Raw genomic sequence first — 22,852 nt, forward strand, 5'->3', positions numbered from 1 at the left:
TTAGCAAAACTTGTATCCAGATGTTCATACACCTTCCCCTATCCTTAAAATACCCTATCAAATGCTTCCCATCCCTTAGATCCCCCAAATTCTTCATTTTCGCACAAACCCTAGTTTCTAGCTACAACCTGGCAATTTTCTAGGTTTGGCCTGTGTTTTTCCCTTTTGGACCCCTTCCCCTCACTCAATATCTAATATTCCACTTTCCCCTGATTTCTAACATCCCGCCCTACTTACAAAAATTTCCCCAAGAATTTAGAAGCCTCTTATCCCCTTCATTCCGCTTCATTTCGGCAAAATCCCCTGTTCCACACATCGGGATAAGTTTCACTCAAAAGATGTTTTAGAGAAATAAAAGATGAATTTTGGGAAACTGAGAGAGGTTTCTGTCCAAAAAATTCCAAGGAAGAAAAACCTCTTTCACTTTTTTCACAGGTGTCATGGTTTGAGAGAAATGTCAAGGATACCGTTGCCTCAGGAGAATCAAAGACACCTATGAAGTGACCTTGGGAAAATCAAGTTTTCTCCTAGATTGGTTGGCCAAATGATTTTCTTGATGGGTAAAATGATAACTAGACACAAAGAGCTTTCCAATGAGCTATCATGAGATAAATTTGGGGTTGAGAAAGGCATTTAAAAGTTGACTGCAACAGCACTCTTCCTTGAGGCAGCCTCATTTGGCACTTTTTGACCAGTCTTGGGAGATTTGATTTTTGACAGGGAAAATAAACTTTAAATTGAAAAATTATAGTTGGGTTGGAAAGTAGACTCAAAGACCTTTCCAACGAGCTATCCTGCACCTGATTCTGACACCGGGAAGGCCTCCAAAAGCCTCCTGCAAAAGCGCGACCCGTTGAGCCTGGCGCGCGACCCGTTGAGGGCGCGCGACCCGTCAGGCTGCCCATTCCAGTTCAGAAATTACACAGGCGCGACCCGTTGAGGGCGCGCGACCCGTTGGGCAGTGCGCGCGACCCGTTGGGAATTCCTCCGCCAAATTTCGCCAGTAAGCTGCTAAATAACCCCGGATTGCTTCAAGGTTGCAGGTAGGCCTCTCCTTATGAAAATACATTGTTTGCCAAAGCTTGAAAAGCATGAGAATGTTGTTTAAAGCCATTATTTTGAAATAATGAATCCAATGCATATTTTCTCAAGAAGGTCAAAGTGTTGGTTGAGCTAGGGTTTGTCTTGTTGTTTTCAAGGTTATCCTTTTCACCCCCACTTTTTCCCTACATCCTATTTCCACCTCCCTCATCATTTTACTCATTCTCCCTACCAAAAAATACCAAAAGCCCTAAACCTTACCCCTATCCCTAAAAATCAAGAAACTAAACCTAAACCCTACCTCTCATAAAACCTTTGCAAATCATAAATATGTGATGGGGTATATATCATGATTCCTTCCCTTTACTCCCTATTTCATATGTTTTTCCCAATTTCCCTTCAAAGTCTCCCTTCCTTAACATTTCCCTTGTGCTATTTGTCCCCTTGAAACAGCATCTCGAACAATTGAAACAACAGATTTTTGAGCGAGAGGCTATGCTTCTCCGGGTCAATGCTCATTTAGAGAGGTTGCTGGCTAAGGCCAACCAAGATAAGAACTTGCTCAGGAACATGAAAAATCATTATTGGGCGCGGATGCACGTATGCAAGGCAAGAATGAAAGTGCTCCAAAGACGGTTGGTCAAAGCACAAAAACAAAGGAAAAGGCCCGACCCCCTACACATCTTGGCTGAGGCTTCTTTGAAGGAGCATGATACTAGATAACTCAACTCCAACACAAATTCCAAAAAATTTTGAGTATTTTGGGTCATTTTGGTTTTTTCAGGCAAAAAACAGGTTTTGTCCCCTCAACGGGTCTCACCCCCCGCGCGACCCTTTCATTTGGCTACTCCGTTCCGGGAAAACTCAGCATTTATGGATTTTTCATGAAATTCTACACATGCTCACCCATTTCCAAGAGATTTTATGAAGTTTTTGGCCTCCAGAAAGTCAAAAAACAAGCAAAAAATGACTTTCTGCCACATTTTTGACACACAGAAAGCAGTCTTGGGAGATTGCAATTTTGGAGGGGCAAATGACAACCAAATTCAGAAATTCTATTTAGGTTGGAAAGTAGGCATCCAGAAATTTCCAACAAGCCCACTTTTGCCTCATTTTGACACCTGCAAGTGCCTCAAAAGTGCCTCCAAAGGCGCGCGACCTGTCAAGGAAATGCGCGCGACCCATCAGGCAATTTTCACAATTTTTCACTTATAGCTCATGGATTCGCCCAGCTTTTACTAGTTTTGACTTTTGATGGGATTTTTCACCCTCTTTGATGTAATTTATGTATTTTCATGTTGGTATGACACTTATTTACCTTCTCTAGAAGATTCATTCATGAAATAGCATGCATTTAATGAATGAATTGGTTTCCTAGCTTATAGAGGCAAGTTGTTTTGATTGCCTAGTTTTCAGTGCTTAGTTTAGAATTGGTTGAAACAGCTCCTAGAAGGATGAGATCGACCCCTATAGGCAGGGAAAGATGTTAGATGGCCTATATTATGTACTTTCTTGCTCATTTTCATGGTTGGACTTTTGAGGGAGAAGCTCTTATTGTATTACTCACTGTATCTCTGCAATTTTTGGCAAAGGAAGACCAGGGTTTTGCAGTCCTTTTGGGATTCTTGTGGTCACATGTATTGATGGTGTGTTTCTCTTTGTACTTGTAAGTGTGTTATGTGAATCATTTCCTTACTTTTCCTTCTGCACATTAGGCAAATGAAGTGTTAAAGTAGAACTCATGACTGTCATGCTCTGCTTTTAAGTTTGCTTAATATCAATGTTTTCGACTGTTTAAAGGGAATTCAAGGTTATTGCTTGCTCTCTTTAACTCCTCACCGGTCATTCTCATCCATCCATCTCTATTAAAGGCATCAATACTGTTTCCTACCTCGCCCCAAAGAACCCCCTGCGAAAACTGTGTCCAATCCCCGCACCTAAAATTGCCATTTCCCCAATTTTCCACCAAAAACCCTAAAAATCCCAAATCAACCTTTTGATCAGTTTACTAGCCTAAAATCAGTGTTACCCTATTGGTTATCTCGCCCATTGAAGATCTTTATCGAGATAGACCGGAGAGAGCCCCCTCCTGCCCCGTAGGGCTAGCTACGAGGCTAAGTGGTTTGATGTTGCCTTGAGGTTTACCTTTCTCAGCCTAAGGTGAAATTTCAAGCGCTAACATATTGGCGACCATACTGGGGAGAACAAACTTGTTTGTTGATTGATGTGTTGGTTTCATAAGTCTTAGACGGAGCCTGAAGTTATGCCAGGTAGCCTTCGAAACGCTTTTGCTTTGCATTAGCGGAAGTAGATAAACGCTGCTTCAGTCAATCTCCGTGAGCTTGTGAAAACAACACTTCATTTGCATTTCACCCCAGTACATGTATCAAGTTCAGATCTGATTGTTGATGGTGGACAACGATCAGACACTTGAAAGGCTGAAATCATTCACTTGACGACTCTAAATCAGTTTCGAGATCAGATCCAAAGACTCCACTGGAGGATGATCCCGACCAGCAAAAACATGAAAGGACAACATGGAAAGACCAGGTATTCAAGTTGGAATTTCATCCAAGACATTTTGTTCTTTGTCATAAATTATTTCTTCTCTTTTCCCGAGAATATCAAAACTTCTTTGCAAAGTATATTATATTTGAGAAGAGATCCTCGGCCTGCAGTTGATTCTTTCCCTTTGAAGATTGTGAATACCAAAGATTTGCATGCCTTTGAGCTTGATCAAGATCCTTTTTCCGAATTTTGTGATGACCATCTTCAAATTGATGAATCTCAAAAGACCAAGACCGATTCTATACCTGCTGTACATACCCCTACACCTTGTAAAATTCCAGATCGGTATAAACCTCTTGTTTTACCTTCTGTTCTTCATGCTTTCCCCAAAAACTATGATCTATACTTGCCGAGGTTTGATGGTGAATGTAAGAATGTCAACGCTGAGCAACATGTGCAGAATGTTGAGAATTTTCTAGATCTTTTTGAAGTTGATGAAGAAGATGTCAGTATAAGGCTTTTTGCTCTTTCTTTGCAAGCCAAAGTGAAGAGTTGGTTCAAAGCCCTGCCTGATGCAAGCATCTCAGATTTCCAACAGTTTGTCAAAGTTTTTCTCGACAGGTGGATGATCGGACAGAACCTTCTCTTGATCGTCGAAGAGCATAACCAGCTGAAAAGATTGCCAAGGGAGACAGTACAACAATTTTCTGCCAGATTTAACCAAGTTTACTATTCGATGCCAGTTGATATAAGGCCTACTCCTAGATCTGCTCTCTTGCACTATCCGGGTGCCTTTGATCCGAAGATGGAGTTTCAGCTGAGAGAAAGGGATATTGCAACACTTCACGAGATGCAAAACCGTGCAGTAAATGTAGAGGCTCATCTGCTGATCCGAAGGGCAAGGTTGAAGGAAGAAGAGATGAAAAACATAGATCCGACCAAATCAACATCTCTAGAGGTGAAGCTTGACATTTTGGTAAGTACAGTGGAAAAGATGATGGACAAGATCAACACAAGGAATGATTATGATGTTCAAGCTCATGACTCGCTGATTGAAGAAGAACAAGTTGCTGATCCAAAACATTTTGTTTCTTATCCTAGTTGTCAAAGATCTGATAATGATTGTTTTGTAGATCACCTTGGAGAAGAGAGATTTGTTGATATGACATGTATGCTTGATGATGTCTTTTATACTGATGATTTGCCTCAGTTTGATCAGTATGATGATGATTATGTTCTCCAAACAAAAGCTAATCTTGCAATCAAACAAGCAGCTAGTTTGTGGGAGGAAAAAGTTCATTTTCAGCAGCTTGAATACAATGTTCAGCCATCACATATCAGCTATGACATTGCCGAGGAAAGTGCATCAAAGTTTGAAGTAAGTGAAGGATATTTGCCTTTTTGTTTTGATTCGTTTCAGTTCATCAGAGATAACTACCATGCAATCAGAAATCAAATGTCAACAAGTCTTGATTTGAATCATCTTGGGAGCAATGAAAATTTTGTTCAAGACTTTACATATTCAGATTTGCAACCCCCGGAAGCCATTGATTGTCAAGTTGCAGCTGAAGACTTGGAAGTGGACACACATGATTTAATGATTCAAGGTGACTCCGTACCATTATGTTTTGAATCATTTCAGTTTTTGAAGGGTAGATTGCATAGTAAATCTTCAAATGAACAGCCTATAACAAATCAGCAATCTCTCAGTGTTAATGTTGAGGATGAGACAGATAACAAAATTCTTGAGCAGCCTATAGCATCAGATTTGCAGCCACCAAATGAACTTGAAGGGCAGATTACAGATGAAGGTATGGCAGCCGAAATACATGATTTGATGATGCAGGAAGATTCTATGCCCTTTTGTTTCGAAGCATTTCAGTTTATAAGGCAGAATCTTCGTAAAATCTCTCAAGAAAAAGATGAAAAGCTAGAAGGATGTCATACATTTTCAATGGATACATTGCAGCAGTCTTTTCAATTTTTTCATGATCCAATAGCTGATGTTTTGGATGAGGTTTGCAGTCAAAGTCTTTCTCCATTGACTACATGTGAGCTTGAAACATGTGCTGATATGAATTTGATCCGGCAGCCAGTTTCTTTCTTATTTTCAGCAGAGGTCTCGTCACAAGGCTCAGATCAAAGTTTGCATTCATGGTATGAAGGAAAGAGAAGTAATCCATTGGATGAGCTAAGTTCCAGTGTGCTTGAATTTCAAGATCCTTATGCAGTGTTTTTGGAGGTGGATAGAGAATGCATATCATTCAATGGATCTGTTTCCAAGTTGTCATGGGAGTTGCCTTTCAGTAGTTCTCTCTTGTTGTTCATAAGTGAGCACTTGCAGAGAATTCAACCAACAGACGTGATACTTACTTGGTTGCATTGGTTGTTTCATTTCACTTGATCTGGCGATCAATGAAACTGTTAGGGTAGCTTTTGATGAATAAGCTCCCCTTTCAGCATCATTTCCAGTTTGTCGGTTGTGTTTAAGTGTTGAGTCAGTTTTTAGTTGTGTAAGAGTCAATTTGTGTTATCAAGTCATCAGTTTTCAGTCATGCCTTTCAGCTTGAGTTTTTGACTCCATTACCCAATGGATGAAAGCACTGGTCTGCTCTCCCAGAGGTCAAAGGTTCTTGGCACCTCCAAGGAGCTACCATCCCCATTGGAGCCAATGTTAGTGTCAATCTTTCCAGCCTTCCTCCAGTGATCAAATATTCTCTTACAAAGTGGTCTCAGAGTGTCAAGGTCAAATTTTGTCGTTTCAGTGAGTCTTCAAGCAAAATTTGGTCACTAGGCATTAGGTCTAGGGTTTGTTTTCACTCCTTTCAAAGTTGCCCAAATGTCAGTCCATGTCATCATTCAGCTGAGTGTATCATCATTCAGAGGGTTTTAATCATCATATTAGGTTCCATTGGGTCATGTTACACCTTGTTCATGCTTCAGTTGCGCCTAGGCAAGGTCATTTCCCTCTCCTAGGGTTTTGAAAGCTAATTTCTTTTGAATGGTCAAATCATTAGCAAAACTTGTATCCAGATGTTCATACACCTTCCCCTATCCTTAAAATACCCTATCAAATGCTTCCCATCTCTTAGATCCCCCAAATTCCTCATTTTCGCACAAACCCTAGTTTCTAGCTACAACCTGGCAATTTTCTAGGTTTGGCCTGTGTTTTTCCCTTTTGGACCCCTTCCCCTCACTCAATATCTGAGATTCCACTTTCCCCTACTTTCTAACATCCTGCCCTACTTCCAAAAATTTCCCCAAGAATTTAGAAGCCTCTTATCCCCTTCATTCCGCTTCATTTCGGCAAAATCCCCTGTTCCACACATCGGGATAAGTTTCACTCAAAAGATGTTTTAGAGAAATAAAAGATGAATTTTGGGAAACTGAGAGAATTTTCTGTCCAAAACATGCCAAGGAAGAAAAACCTCTTTCACTTTTTTCACAGGTGTCATGGTTTGAGAGAAATTTCAAGGATACCGTTGCCTCAGGAGAATCAAAAACACCTTTGAAGTGACCTTGGGAAAATCAAGTTGTCTCCTAGATTGGTTGGCCAAATGATTTTTTTGATGGGTAAAATGATAACTAGACACAAATAGCTTTCCAATGAGCTATCATGAGCTAAATTTGGGGTTGAGGAAGGCATTCAAAAGTTGACTGCAACAACACTCTTCCTTGAGGCAGCCTCATTTGGCACTTTTTGACCAGTCTTGGGAGATTTGATTTTTGACAGGGAAAATGAACTCCAAATTGAAAATGAACTCCAAATTTGATTGCTTCAAGGTTGCAGGTAGGCCTCTCCTTATGAAAATACATTGTTTTCCAAAGCTTGAAAAGCATGAGAATGTTGTTTAAAGCCATTATTTTGAAATAATGAATCCAATGCATATTTGCTCAAGAAGGTCAAAGTGTTGGTTGAGCTAGGGTTTGTCTTATTGTTTTCAAGGTTATCCTTTTCACCCCCACTTTTTCCCTACATCCTATTTCCACCTCCCTCATCATTTTACTCATTCTCCCTACCAAAAAATACCAAAAGCCCTAAACCTTACCCCTATCCCTAAAAATCAAGAAACTAAACCTAAACCCTACCTCTCATAAAACCTTTGCAAATCATAAATATGTGATGGGGTATATATCATGATTCCTTCCCTTTACTCCCTATTTCATATGTTTTTCCCAATTTCCCTTCAAAGTCTCCCTTCCTTAACATTTCCCTTGTGCTATTTGTCCCCTTGAAACAACATCTCGAACAGTTGAAACAACAGATTTTTGAGCGAGAGGCTATGCCTCTCCGGGTCAATGCTCATTTAGAGAGGTTTCTGGCTAAGGCCAACCAAGATAAGAACTTGCTCAGGAACATGAAAAATCATTATTGGGCGCGGATGCACGTATGCAAGGCAAGAATGAAAGTGCTCCAAAGACAGTTTGTCAAAGCACAAAAACAAAGGAAAAGGCCCGACCCCCTACACATCTTGGCTGAGGCTTCTTTGAAGGAGCATGATACTAGATAACTCAACTCCAGCACAAATTCCAAAAAATTTTGAGTATTTTGGGTCATTTTGGTTTTTTCAGGCAAAAAACAGGTTTTGTCCCCTCAACGGGTCTCACCCCCCGCGCGACCCTTTCATTTGGCTACTCCGTTCCGAGAAAACTCAGCATTTCTGGATTTGTCATGAAACATTACACATGCTCACCCATTGCCAAGAGATTTTATGAAGTTTTGGGCCTCCAGAAAGTCAAAAAACAAGCAAAAAATGACTTTCTGCCACATTTTTGACACACAGAAAGCAGTCTTGGGAGATTGCAATTTTGGAGGGGCAAATGACAACCAAATTCAGAAATTCCACTTGGGTTGGAAAGTAGACATCCAGACCTTTCCAACAAGCCCACCTTTTCCTCATTTGGACACCTGCAAGTGCCTCAAAAGTGCCTCCAAAGGCGCGCGACCCGTCCAGGAAATGCGCGCGACCCATCATGCAATTTTCACAAATTTTCACTTACAGCTCATGGATTCGCCCAGCTTTTACTAGTTTTGACTTTTGATGGGATTTTTCACCCTCTTTGATGTAATTTATGTATTTTCATGTTGGTATGACACTTATTTACCTTCTCTAGAAGATTCATTCATGAAATAGCATGCATTTAATGAATGAATTGGTTTCCTAGCTTATAGAGGCAAGTTGTTTTGATTGCCTAGTTCTCAGTGCTTAGTTTAGAATTGGTTGAAACAGCTCCTAGAAGGATGAGCTCGACCCCTAAAGGCAGGGAAAGATGTTAGATGGCCTATATTATGTACTTTCTTGCTCATTTTCATGGTTGGACTTTTGAGGGAGAAGCTCTTATTGTATTACTCACTGTATCTCTGCAATTTTTGGCAAAGGAAGACCAGGGTTTTGTAGTCCTTTTTGGGATTCTTGTGGTCACATGTATTGATGGTGTGTTTCTCTTTGTACTTGTAAGTGTGTTATGTGAATAATTTCCTTACTTTTCCTTCTGCACATTAGACAAATGAAGTGTTAAAGTAGAACTCATGACTGTCATGCTCTGCTTTTAAGTTTGCTTAATATCAATGTTTTCGACTGTTTAAAGGGAATTCAAGGTTATTGCTTGCTCTCTTTAACTCCTCACCGGTCATTCTCATCCATCCATCTCTATTAAAGGCATCAATATTGTTTCCTACCTCGCCCCAAAGAACCCCCTGCGAAAACTGTGTCCAATCCCCGCACCTAAAACTGCCATTTCCCCAATTTTCCACCAAAAACCCTAAAAATCCCAAATCAACCCTTTTGATCAGTTTACTAACCTAAAATCAGTGTTACCCTATTGGTTATCTTGCCCATTGAAGATCTTTATCGAGATAGACCGGAGAGAGCCCCCTCCTGCCCCGTAGGGCTAGCTACGAGGCTAAGTGGTTTGATGTTGCCTTGAGGTTTACCTTTCTCAGCCTGAGGTGAAATTTCAAGCGCTAACAAGACCTATGGGTTTAAAGGGAGGACCTAAAAATTTAAAAAATAAATAGCCGCCCCTTGCTTGCACTCCAAAAGGTTTGCATGCCCCCAGGTATAAAGTAGAGTTTCAAGGTTACCCCTCAATTTGCAGGAAAAACATTTGTTTAACCGGGAGAAGCCTACCTCTTTCAGGTTACCAAAGATTGTTTTATTAATATTTCAAACAAAACACTTCTTCGGCGATGTCTACCGAGATAGACAAAGGTGAGTGACAACGAGCGCCAAACACATAACTTTGACAAAAGAATCTTATTCTAGAATAACCCCTCTTCCAAGACGGACGGGGTACAGACTAGTCATATTCTCCCGCGGAAACCTACCCTATACCCAAAGTTTTCCTGCCGAAGCAGACTAGGACACATGCCCCCTGGGTTCCAGTCATATCCCTCCGAATTACTCGCGCTCATCGGGAGGACGGACCGTGGGTTGAGACATTTCTTGCGTGAAGAGACCATTTAGGGACGGTATATGACTATTTGCGATGCGTGATCCCGGAAATGAAAGCTGGTCCACGAGCTTGACCACTCTTCCTTCGTGCGGAAAACACATTACTCTAAAGAGTGAGGAGACGATGGCTCCCATGCAATATGTTGGTGTCGGTCTTGAAAGCCCTCCATCAGTGATCAAAGCTCTTTGCATTTGCATTAGTAGGTGTCTCATCAGTGTCAAAATTTGCATCCCGTTAGGCATGCCATAATCCTGATGGAGGAGCTGGTCTATTCATACCCCTCTTGGCTTTGCTGGTTCAGGTCATATCAGTCATTGAGTTTGTCAAGCTGCTCTTGTTTGGTCTTAATGTCAAAATTCTAGGTCTAGGGTTTTGGTCAGTTGTCTTAGCAAGGTCATGTCTCTGAAAGTCCTTGAGTGACCAGCAAGCCAGAGGGAGGATGGTAAACATGTTCCTTTGAAATTTTCATCATGTACAGTTCATTTTTAACCTTGGATTTAAAAACCCTGTTTTTAAAGCCAAGGTCATGATAATTTTTGTAAAAATAATAAATTTCCAAAATGTTTTCAAAAAGGCAGCAACAACCCTGGTCCCCTTGCCACAGTCCTTCAGATGATCTACCTGCAAAAAGAATCAGGTCAAAGCACTCAAAAAGTCAACTTCAGGATAAAGGAAACCAAGAAAATCAGTGTTTTAAAAAAGTGTCAAAATAGACTTTATAAAGTGGGTTTATGGAAGAAATTTTTTCAAATGAGATTATAAAAGGTAATGTTCCCTCCTTTCACTCTCATTGTGCATTTCAAGCTTGCAAAAGAGATTGTGAGAGGGTGATAGGCGAAGGAGGCGAAATTGCAACGGTTTCGGGCAGTTTGCAGGTGCGCGACCCGTCCAGGCTTGTGCGCGACCTGTTGGGCGGTGCGCGACCCGTCCAACGCACTCCGACAGTGTAAAATTATAACGGGCGCGACCCGTTGGGCTGTGCGCGACCCGTTGGGGAGCGTGCGCGACCCGTTCAACTGTCTGCCACCAAAACTTCAATCAAATTCCTTCATTCCACTTCAAATTTGCTCAATCGGTCGAGGTAGGTTCTTAATGCATGGTTGTTGATATTGGTGGTGAAAATAAGGATGTATGCTATGATTTCATCTTCTAAATTTGCAAATGAATGGATTAATATGGCTGCTTGCTAATGTTTGTAAAATGCTAGGGTTTTGTGACTGTTTCAAGTGTTTTTGTCCCATTTGGTCCCTTCCCTCTTTTCCTCCTTCATTCATAGTCATGCTTGCATCTCTGTCCCATATTATTTGTACATAAAATGTTGACTTTTTCCCCCATCCCTAAGCTATAAACCCTACCCCTCTCACTAGCACACAAAACCCTAATTCCCTCTACCATACACATGCAAAAATAAAACAAAAAGGAAAGATACATTTGTAAATAAAGAAAGAGTCATGTGAAAATAAATGCTGCTGTATATCTAGAGGCATGTACATAACCCCTATATACCCTTGACATCCCCTTGTACATGAAAACCTTCCCTCTATGTGAAAACAATGTGCATGTACTCAAGAACAAAAAGAGCAAAAATTTGCCTTATAACACACATGAACTCCTATAAGCAAATTTGGTGTATGGTGTCCCTATGTCCCTATTGATGCATGATGCCCCTTCCATGTTAATTATCATACATGTTTTTGTCCCATATGAGATGTTCTTTGCAAATGATTTCCCAATGTTAAAATGTGTTCCTATATGCATGACAATTTGTAAAGTTTCCCTTGAAAATTCCCTGTTATTTTCATATATTCCCTTTCCTCGTTAAGAAGTTCCCTCCCCTAACATTCCCCTCATGTTTTTTCCCCTTGAAACATCATAGAGTTCAGTACTTTTGTAGGCAGAGGCAGCAGTTCAATTTGTCCTTTAGTTTGCCCACCTTGCTCCAAAACCATGTCAGATACTGAGACTTATGAGCAAGGTGATGACCATTCATCATCTACAGAGATTGAGGAACAGAGGAGGCCTCGTAGAGGAGGTAAGGGAGGCCATCATAAGAGGGAGGAGCCTACTTCTTTGGCAGAGTTACAGGCTTGTCCTTTGGCACTGAATTGTTTCCGGTATATGTCATGCTATCAGTTTTGTGAGAGGCTCTCTCAGATTCAGCATCATAGAGAGTTGGCCCGCTTGTTTGTCTTACACCTCCATGATGGACATGTCACTCTTGCAAGGGTGAATTTCATATTGACACCCGAGGTGATCTCAGAGGCTACAGGGATACCAAATGTGGGTGAGGTGTGGCCTAAGCGCAGATTACTTGATTTTGTTCACTTTGAGCCTTATGTCCGGCCATCATTTGTGAGACTGTTGACGGGTGTTTTCCCATTCAGATTTCTTCGGAGTGAGTATGCCCCCCTCATGAGACTTATCATGCATTATTTTACATGTGAGGGCAGATTTTCACAGGTGTATTCATATCACATTCACCTGTTGATGCATTTCACCCGGGTGAGGATGATGAACCTCCCGGTCTTCCTGTTTCAGAACATTCAGAGGATGGTGCCCATGTTGCAGAGGAAGACCCCGGCCCAGCAGTACAGGAGCCTTTGTCACTATGGTTTGATCCAGCTTATAGTCTCTCATCAGTTGACTCAGCAGGGCATCTCATGGGAGGCGTTCATCTCCCGTGAGTTTTTCACAGTGCCACCTCAGCCACATCAGGAGGCCATTCATGAGGAGGGAGGACCATCTCAGTAGCCTGATGCTTCCATCACCCGACATGTCAGCTCCACTCCTATGGTCACCTATCAGAAAGGCCCAAGGCCCTTATTTGTAGCAGCTAGGCGAGTACTATCTCCACAGCAGGTGGAAGGGGTCTCGCCTTCATCTTCAGATCAGCGAGTGTTATCTCCACATCAGGTGGAAGGGGCCTCGCTTTCTTCACCAGCACAGGTATTGCAGAGGGGCAAAGAGCCCATGGTTCATGAGGATCCGGTGATTGATCTTGAGGTCAGTTCTCCTAGCCAAGAGGCAAAGGAGATCATTCAGCAGCTCAGGGCCGAGAATGATGTTTTGCAGCAGAGATTTGAGGGTGCCCAATGGACCATCACCTATCTAGAGCAGCGGAACACATAGCTGGAGGAGGAGAAGGCGCTTGATGAGCTTTGGAGGATTCGTAGTGACCGAGTCCTAAACCGTAGGAGGCCCGGTGATCCATTGCCTGCTGACCGGGAGTCATTGCTCATTCAGGAGAATGCCCACTTGGAGAGGCTGTTGGCTAAGGCCAACCAAGAGAAAAAGCTGCTAAGGAACATGAAAAACCACTATTGGGCTAGGATGCACGTTTGTAAAGCAAAGATGAAAATGTTCCAAAGAAGGTTGACCGAGGCTCTTAAGAGGAAGAAGAAGACCAACCCCCTCCGCATCTTGGCCGAGGCTTCTCTCACTCATCATGACACCCACTAGCATCTTCACAACACCAAGCACAAAAAATTTGGAAGTTTTGGCTCATTTTTGACATTTTTGGGCAATTTACAGGTTTTGGCTTCTCAACGGGTCTCACCCCCGGTGAGACCCTTTGTCATTGTAGCTCCATTTTGCGAAAACTCAGCATTGCTGGATTTGTCATGCAAAGTTACACATGTCTATGGATGGATTTGGGTTTTCGTGAAGTTTTGGGCCTCCAAAAGGTCAAATTACAGCCAAATTTTGACTTTCTGCCCCTTTTTTGAGCTGCAGAAGTAGTCTTGGGAGAATTGAATTTTAACTAGTCAAATGACCTCCAAATCCAAAAATTCCAGTTGGGTTGGAAAGTAGACTCAGAGACTTTTCCAACGAGCTATCCTGAACCTCATTCTGACACAGAGAAGGCCTCCAAACAGGACTCCAAAGTGCGCAACCCGTTGAGGAGGATGTGCGCGACCCGTTGAGGAATTTGTGCCAGATTTGACCAGTTCAGCCCAGAATTTGCAGTTTAGCTCCAGTTTGACTTTCTGAGGTCGATGGTGGTCCTTTTGACTGTACTTGTGGCACTTTTTGGATACTTTTACCCTTGTTTTACTCTTCTAGAAGTTTCTCTTATGTAAAAGGGTAAAATTGACTGTATGAACTGGTTTCCAAGTTTTTAGAGGCAAGTTGTTTTGACTGCCTATTTTGTAGTGCTTAGTTTAGAAGTTGTTCAAACAGCTCCTAGGATAGTGAGCTCGACCCATGGAGGCAGGGAAAGAGGTTAGATCATCTATATTATGTACTTTCATGCTCATTTTCATGGTTGGACTCTTGAGGGAGAAACTATCACTGTATTATTCACTTGTATCTCTGCAATTTTTGGCTAAGGAAGACTAGGGTTTTGCAGTCATCTTTGGGATTCTTGTGGACTCATGTGTTGATGGTGTTTTTCTTCATGTTATTGTAAGCCTTGTTATGTGATTCATTTCCTTTCTATACTGCTGCATATTAAACAAATGAAGTGATAAAGTTAGAATTCATGCTTGCCATGCTCTGCTTTCAAATTTGTTTAATTTCTATGTTTTCTACTGTCTAAAGAGAATTCAAATCCATTGTTTTCTCTCTTTAGCCTTCTTACCTTTCTTCCTGATCATCCATTTCAGCTAAAGACATCTACACAATCTCCTACCTTGCCCCAAAGACTTCCCTGCAGAAACTGTGTCCAATCCCCGCACCCTAAATTGCAGCTCCTCAATTTTCCACCAAAAACCCCAAAACCCCCAAAATCAACCTTTATAATCAGTTTACTAGCCTAATATCAGTGTTACCTTTGTTGGTCATCTCATCCCATTGAAGATTTGCCGAGATTTGACCGGAGAGAGCCTTCTCCTGCCCCGTAGGGCTAGCTACGAGGCTGAATGGTTTGATGTAGCTTTGAGATTTGCCTTTTCAGCCTGAGGTGAAATTTCAAGTGCTAACACAATATATATAGTCTCGTCCAAGGAGTAGGTTATAATCCAAGGGTCCTTGAACGACCATCACGTTCATTTGAACGGTCTTCCCTTTCAATGTTATGGGAACATTGGGGAGGATCCCTAAAGGTCGACTGGCTCCTTTATCAAAGCCTGTCAGATTTCTCATTTCAGGCAAAAGCGATGGCGAACCAAGCGCTTTCCAAGCAATAGAGGAAAGGATACTCACAGATGCCCCCTCATCAATGATGGTGCTAGCCATGACCATTCTGTATATTTGGACGATAATTCTGAATGGTATACTTGCTGGCAAACGGGGTCTGCCTAGTTGGTTCCAGTCGAAGGATACAACTAGGTTGCTTGGTGGTGGGACCGAGTAAACGACCGGATATCGCTCTGACGAACTTCCTTCTTGCGATAAAGGAATGGGGGGGTTGCCCCCGTGTTCGTCGGAGTGTGTGTTGATGAAGATAATTTGGATGGTGTCATCTTTATCCTCTTCAGTGACTGTGTCATTCGAAGATAAATCCTTTGAAGGCAAGACCGGGTCAACTGCCGCCTCAACCTTTTGACTTTCGTCGGGTATGGATTCAGCTGGTTCATCTTCAATGACCGGCGCTTCAGTTGACCACTTGAGCAGGCCAAATGGATTTTCAACTAACGAAGGACTCGACAAGAGTTTTTTATATCCAGGAGGAAGTCGTAACGGTGAAACCGGATGATCATCCAAAACTCTTTTCGCTTCGTCTAAGAAGGGACAATGGTGGATGGCGTGATTGCCTTCGCACTGTTTACAAGGAGATCTAGTTCTCCCTTTCTGTCCTGGAACTTCACTTTCGCTAGTTGACGGTGTGCTTTCAACATGGCTATAGGATGTTGACGCCACCGGATTGTGCAAACGGGGGGACCAGTCCCTTAGTATCCGAGGGATGCAGGGACAATCTCTGTGAAAGTGGTCTCCCTTGCATATGACACATGGCGATTTAGGCCTAGTCAGTGCTGTGTGTGGATTTTCGTTAGACGACACTCGTTTGCCCCCAGTCGCTTTTGGCTCCTTCTTCTTCTTCTCTTTCTTCTTCTTTTCCTTCTTCTCCTTAGGAACTTGGTTTTTAGCTTTACCAGTCCCGTCAAGCGAAGAGGAAGGAGGAGAGGAAGAATTAGAGGAAGTAGAAGGCTGGTGGGTAACTCTGGACTGGTCTAACTGTTGATTCGACTGTTCAGGAATAGTGGTGTTCTGAACGACATTAGTTGAGAAGAGCCAGACCGGAAAGCCAATTGTCAGTCCTGGAAGCGACAATGTGGCCATATGGGGCGCACCAACATCTCCCCAAGAGGAGAAGGGACTATGATTTCCACCAAGGGGAATTCCTTGGTTGGTAGGCTCCATTTTCTCAACCTAAAGATCAACGCAGGAAGAAGGGTATGAATATTCCGTTTAAAATAAATTTTAACGACGCTTAGACACAACATGCTTTTTCAATTTTAAAGAGTCGAGAAAAAGCAAAAGATGACTCTAGTCGCCTTCGATGTTTTAACGAGCCCGAAGTGACAAATGCTCAGATGGACTTTTTCCGTTATAGAGTCTAGAAAAGGCCAAAAGGAACTACTCTGGAGTTCTAGGTAGAGGGTGTGCCAAACTTTTCGCAAAACCGCAGAATACTTTTTAAGGTACGGGCGGTCAATCTTCCCGAATGCTGTGTTCAGTGCATTGCGATCAGTAGGGCGGCCAACACGGCTTCCTATGGATAAAGATTTTATGCCTATAGGGGTCTCCCAATATATACTCGACGGTACGTGGGAGCACAATCCGTACTGGCACTAATCGTCTCTCAGGAGGAATCACCCAACCATCAGTGAGGCGACCAATGACCAGGTTTTACGACGCCGGAACACGTCTCTAGCCTAGACCTCTATGTTGTGCGTTAAGTTACAAAGCGTTGTTAAGTTCATTCAATTTATTTTAGGTTGATCTTTCTTAGAAGTTTGCCTTTTTGGATCACCACGAGATGTATATACAATTCCTAAATGCAGTCTAAAGATGATAAGCAAGCATTTATCTCTTTTCAACAATGAAAATCCTAGCTACAAGGGGAAAAGAAAGACACAATCTTTTCTCAAAGAGCAAAGAGCACACTGTAAATGCACTTTTCCTAAATCAAACCATACAAACTATCAATATGCAAATGCACAAATGCATGTATTTGTTTTCACTTTCTTAATATTGATGCCTAAAAAGAAAGCTGTTGTACAAATTTGAATTCGATTTCAAGTGAAAACACAAACAAGTTTATTTTTGAAATCAAAAAGACGATTACGACACTTTATGATTTTGAAGTAAACACTTGTTTCGACACTTAGAAATTCACAAATTCAAACCAAATGACAAAAGTAAAAGAACAATCAACTGTCAACAGCAAACAAACTCACTCCTAAGATCAAAACGACACTTACGACAGGTCTAGATCTAAGGGCGACAGTATGACTAGTTTACTTTTGTAATGGGAAACTGCAAATGATGTAACAAATACACAAAAACAAATACAGTTTCTTTATACAACTGAGGCGGAATTAAGGCAAAGAAAAGGGGTTTTAGATAGGTACACACACTGATAACAGGCTGCAAAAAAAACAGAGACAAAACTGAACACAAGGATGCAAAGAACCACAACTGCACAAGGCAAAGGCTGATCAGCACACCCCCAGCACAGAGAAACTGAACTTCAGCGCAAGTAGCCCTCTCGGGACCTGCGTTGAAATGCAGAACCTCTTCACAGAGCCTGCGCTGAAGCAGAAACGAGAATTGTCTCTGGGTTCTAGGTCACGGTTTGCAGTTTAATCTACAGTTTTTGGCCGGATAAAAGCTATCAATTAGGTACAATTAGGAGGATGATTTAAAGGAGGACTAAGAGCTATCACAAAGGGCTGTTAGAGCACTTGTGGATCAACTGTTTAGATCATAAAAACAGGCCCAGTGAATGGACTAGAGTAGCAGATCTCTACTTTGCATTTGTAAATGGCAAATGCAGTTCGATTCGACACTCCTGAGTTTATGAGAAGAACAACAATAGAAACACAAATAAACTAACTAGATACGTTCCCCAGTGGAGTCGCCAATTTGTTGTTGGGAAAAGTATCCATTCAAAATGCCCCTATCCCGCTCTAAGGTGTGATAGTGCCTTAGCAACAAACAAGGAAAACTAATTGAGTATTCTTCTTTATGAAATGTAAATGAGGAGAAAGGATGTAACTAACCTGTGTCTTCCGCTAGTTTGTCGATCCAATCGCTCCTCTCTTCAGTGGCTCCCAGCTCCTTGCTCCTTCACCGGCCCAACTTCACCGAATTCCTGCAAGATCACAAGAGAGAGAAACTACACGAAGATACAGATATACATTCATAAAAAGCTCAAGATCAGATTAAGCTAAACATGCAAATATAACCAAACATCATTGATACACAGCATGTAGGAGAAACTCAAATAGTTTATTGATAGAATAAGAAAGTCCAAGAGGAGATACAACCAAGTGAGTTCCGATCCAGCATCTACCTCCCAGCAAAGGAATCCCTTCCTCTCCTCCAACAAAGCATAAATCACCCAATGTACTAATCTCAATCTCAAACCAACATCAATTCTCTGCAAAGTACAAAATTCCAGCCTTTGGATCTCTGGGATGAGGGATCCATATATAGATGTAAGCAGAGAGGATGAGTCAGCTTATGTTTTGACTTGTGGCTTCCCTCTGTCAGTTCTTGCTTCCACTTGGAGGTTGAGAGCCTCTTACTCATCACTAGCCGAATTCATTGAGGCAAGTGTCACTGGAGAAGATTCTGGAAGCTTCCATGGTCTTTCCACCTCGTTGAATGAGCTTGCCATTTGTCATTTCCCGTTCAGCGCACCCTGGTAGTGCATTTAGGTGCGTTGCAACGCACCTAGATAGTGTACTGGGGTGCATTGCAACGCAGGCAACTAGTAGAGCATCTGAATTGATCCTGAATTGACTGTTTCTGAGTGGTTTTTGGTGGAGAACTTCTGGGAGAAGCTGTCATTGGTTGACCTTGTTCCTTTAGGGGCAGGAACAACTCTTTTAGGGACTTTGGATCCCTTGGATTATGGACATTTCATGCTCAATGCTGTAAGGCACAAAAATGTCTATAACAATGACCAAAAATTCTTAATGACCCTCATGAGTTCTAAATGCTGTTTTCAGAATGTCTTCAGTCTTCATTCTGATTTGATGATATCTTAAATGTAGATCCAACTTGGTGAAGTAAATTGCTCCATGTAACTCATCCAATAATTCATCAATGACAGAAATGTGAAATTTATCTTTAATAGTGAGCATGTTGATCTCCCTATAATCCAGACACATGCGCCATGATCCATCCTTCTTGTGCACCAATACTACTCAAGCAGAGAAAAGAATTTGACTAGGTTGAGTTATACTGACCTCTAGCATTTCTATAACCATACGTTCAATTTCACTCTTTTGGGCATAGGGATATCTGTAATGCCTAATGTTTGGAGGAACACTTCCTGGAATCAAATGAATAACATGATCATGATCACGAATAGGTGGGAGGCCTTTAGGAGTCTCAAATATCTTGGAATGATTGTCCAAGACTTTTTGGAGATTTGTAGAAATAGATGATTTAGATGTTGGAACCCCTAGTGAACATAATTGTGCAATTACGCTTTGTTTTTCTTTCTTTAGAAGCTTTGTCATTCCGTTAGAGCTCATTAAATTTCCTTGTAATACCCCTCAAGTCAAATTCATTTCCTTCCCAAAAAATTTTCAAGAAAAGTGTTTGAAAATTGAAAGCTATCATACCCAAAGATTGTAGCCATTGGACTTCTAGTACAACATCAACACCACCCATTGGAATGGAAAGAATTGGACTATTCAATACATATTTTACTTGGATAGCTTAATATTATGGCACTTTCTAGAGAAATTTATGGTTCTTCCATTTGTAACCATCACTTGACACTCTGGTTCTGGATATAGGAAGCAATTCATTTCCTTGGCTATCTTACAATGAATAAAATTATGGGTACTACTTGAATCATTCAACACTATTACCTTTTCTTCTTGATATGTCCTTCTATCTTGAGAGTTTTAGGAGTGGTAATTCCTACCAATGCATTACAAGATATGGTTGGATTCATTTCTTCTTTCTCTAGGGTTGGTTCATGGTGTATATCCTCTTCTTTTGACATTTCTTGTTCCTTTTCTTCCTCCTCTTCACAATCTATGTAAAATAATTTCTTCTCAGCACACTTATGACCTTTAGTTTATTTTCTATCACAACTGTAACAAATCCCTTTCGATATTTTTTCTTCCATTTGGTTTGGTGTCAATCTTGTAGGTTGTGGAATGCTAAGGGAAACAACACTTCCATCTTTATAGTTGTGAGTGGTAGGCTTCCTTGTTGCCATAATTTTGCTTTCAATTTTTCTTGCAAACTTGAATGCCTTCTCCAATGAATCAGGTTCCCAAAGGCAAACCTCATGTTGGATGTCAACCTTTAAACTCCCTATGAACACATAAGTCCTATGCTCCTCTAGAATATCATTTACCCTTATATTTAATTTTTGGAAGTCCTAAATGTGCTCCACCATTGAACCCTTTTGTTTGAGATTTATCAATTGGATAAAGAAGGTGTTTGTCTTTGTATCCTCATAATGTGTTATCATTTCCTCTATAAAAATTGACCAAGTGAAAATTTGTTTATGAGAGCAAAGCCATTGATAGCATACAAACTGCTTGGATTCCGAATATAAAGTTGCAGTGCGTACCTCTTGTGTGTTTTGCACATTATGGAGTTTGAAATATTGTTCCATCTGTAGTATCCATGTTACAGGATCCTTGCCATCAAAATTACTCATATCAATATTTGGAACGTGGTGGGTCTTCAATCCAATGTTAGAGTCTATGAAATCATGATTAACATTTCTTTTGTTCTCATCATGAGTTTCCTTCACTACCCTTTTACCATTAGGAAACATTTCTTGTAGCAACTTTGTCAAATCTATCTTCAAATCTTCCATGTTGCCTTTAAGTTTTTCTTTGATACCATCCATCTTAGCTTCCATTTCATTCTTTAAACCATCCATCTTAGCTCCAGTTACTTTTTGTGAGAGCGAAATTTGTTGCACTTGGTCTTATAATTTGGATATATCATGTTGCATTTCTTCTTCTTCTTCATGTGCCATAGTAGAGATTTCAGGTTGCTTACTAGGTGTTTCTATTTTATTTCTTCGGGTCATCAATTAATGATAATTATGCTTCAAAATTCCCTTTGAATCAATTCAACTACTTTATCAAACAAAAATTATGCAAATTAAAAAAAAAACTATATATATATATATATATATATATATATATATATATATATATATATATATATATATATATATATATATATATGCCATAGTAGAGATTTCAGGTTGCTTACTAGTTGTTTCTATTTTATTTCTTCGGGTCATCAATTAATGATAATTATGCTTCAAAATTCCCTTTGAATCAATTCAACTACTTTATCAAACAAAAATTATGCAAATAAAAAAAAAAAAAACTATATATATATATATATATATATATATATATATATATATATATATATATATATATTGTAGGAGCTAGATATTGAATCTGATGTATCTATGTAATTTAGGATCTCCAAGGTCTGAAATTTCATCCTGTGGTATCACTATGAGTCCTCTTTCTAACCCCACAAGCATGATCGATATTGGATTCTCTAAGAAATAGTTATGCCCAATCTCCCAGGATTACTTGATTATAGACTGGTTCAGTAGAGCGAACTTGTATGAAGTGCCAGGTGTCCCTGTTTTGACCTCCAGCCCTGAAAATGATATCCAATAAACAATATTCCATCCCCTTTCTATAAATTTTTATGCAATTTGAATCTGATCCTCAGAGAGAAAGTTATGACGATTTTCCCAAGGTTACTTGTTTGAGATCGAATTTTGGATCTTGCAAAAACCCTAACTTCCTTGGATCATATATCCAAAAATATAGCGAGAAAACACCTGAAATTTGTACACGAGGTTCACCAATATTTTGGCTCAAATGGGTTTTAATTTTAACTTCTAAAGCTTCATAGAAAAATATAGCTAAAATTCCATGATGGCTTGTTTGAAGCAACGAAACCCTAGAATCCAAAGCTCTGATACCCAATGTTATGCAACTAGATCACAAAATAGAAGAAGAGTTAGATAAATGACTTCAAAATTAGCCTCTTTGATGGGGAAACCTCCTTTACATTATACAAATGAACAATTCTTGGATGATACAAATGACAAAACCTCCTTTCTATATATAGGAGTCTAAGAGGTCACAATATAATAAGAGCCGACATAACAATGATAATGTAAGGGCACAACAATAACAACAATGGGCTTCTATGGGGCACAATAATAATAATATGGGTACAACATGGGCACATCAATAACAATAAGAATCTACAATGACAAAACCAGTGGGGGAATACACTAGTATTATAGGGATCTAACAATTTTCCATCTATGATACAACAAGGAAGAAGTGAAATCTATGTCGTTCAAAGGGAAATCAAAAGGGAAAGGCAACACATCGAATGACCAGTTCAAAGAAGGCTCAACATATCGGGGGCCAATATCCAATGGGAGACCTGAAATATCAGGAGCCAAAATTCAGAAGAGAGTAGGAAAAGGAAGCGTTGAAATATCAAAGGCCGAAATGAAAAGGGGAGTGTCCAGATTCGAGAGGTGATCACGTCAGAACCCGATATTGGAAGAATGGGAACAAAGGTATATCGGGGCCTAAGACCAGAAGGCTAGACATCAGAGAAGGGGGAATATTGGAACCCAAACCTCATAGGGTCAGTCATTTAAGGACATCGAAGATCGGGATCTCGTAACCTTTTAAAATATATT

Source organism: Pinus tabuliformis, chromosome 7 (genome assembly GCF_031772625.1).
Source record: "Pinus tabuliformis cultivar Carrire ecotype Pingquan chromosome 7, CPIR1, whole genome shotgun sequence".
Lineage (NCBI taxonomy): Eukaryota > Viridiplantae > Streptophyta > Pinopsida > Pinales > Pinaceae > Pinus > Pinus tabuliformis.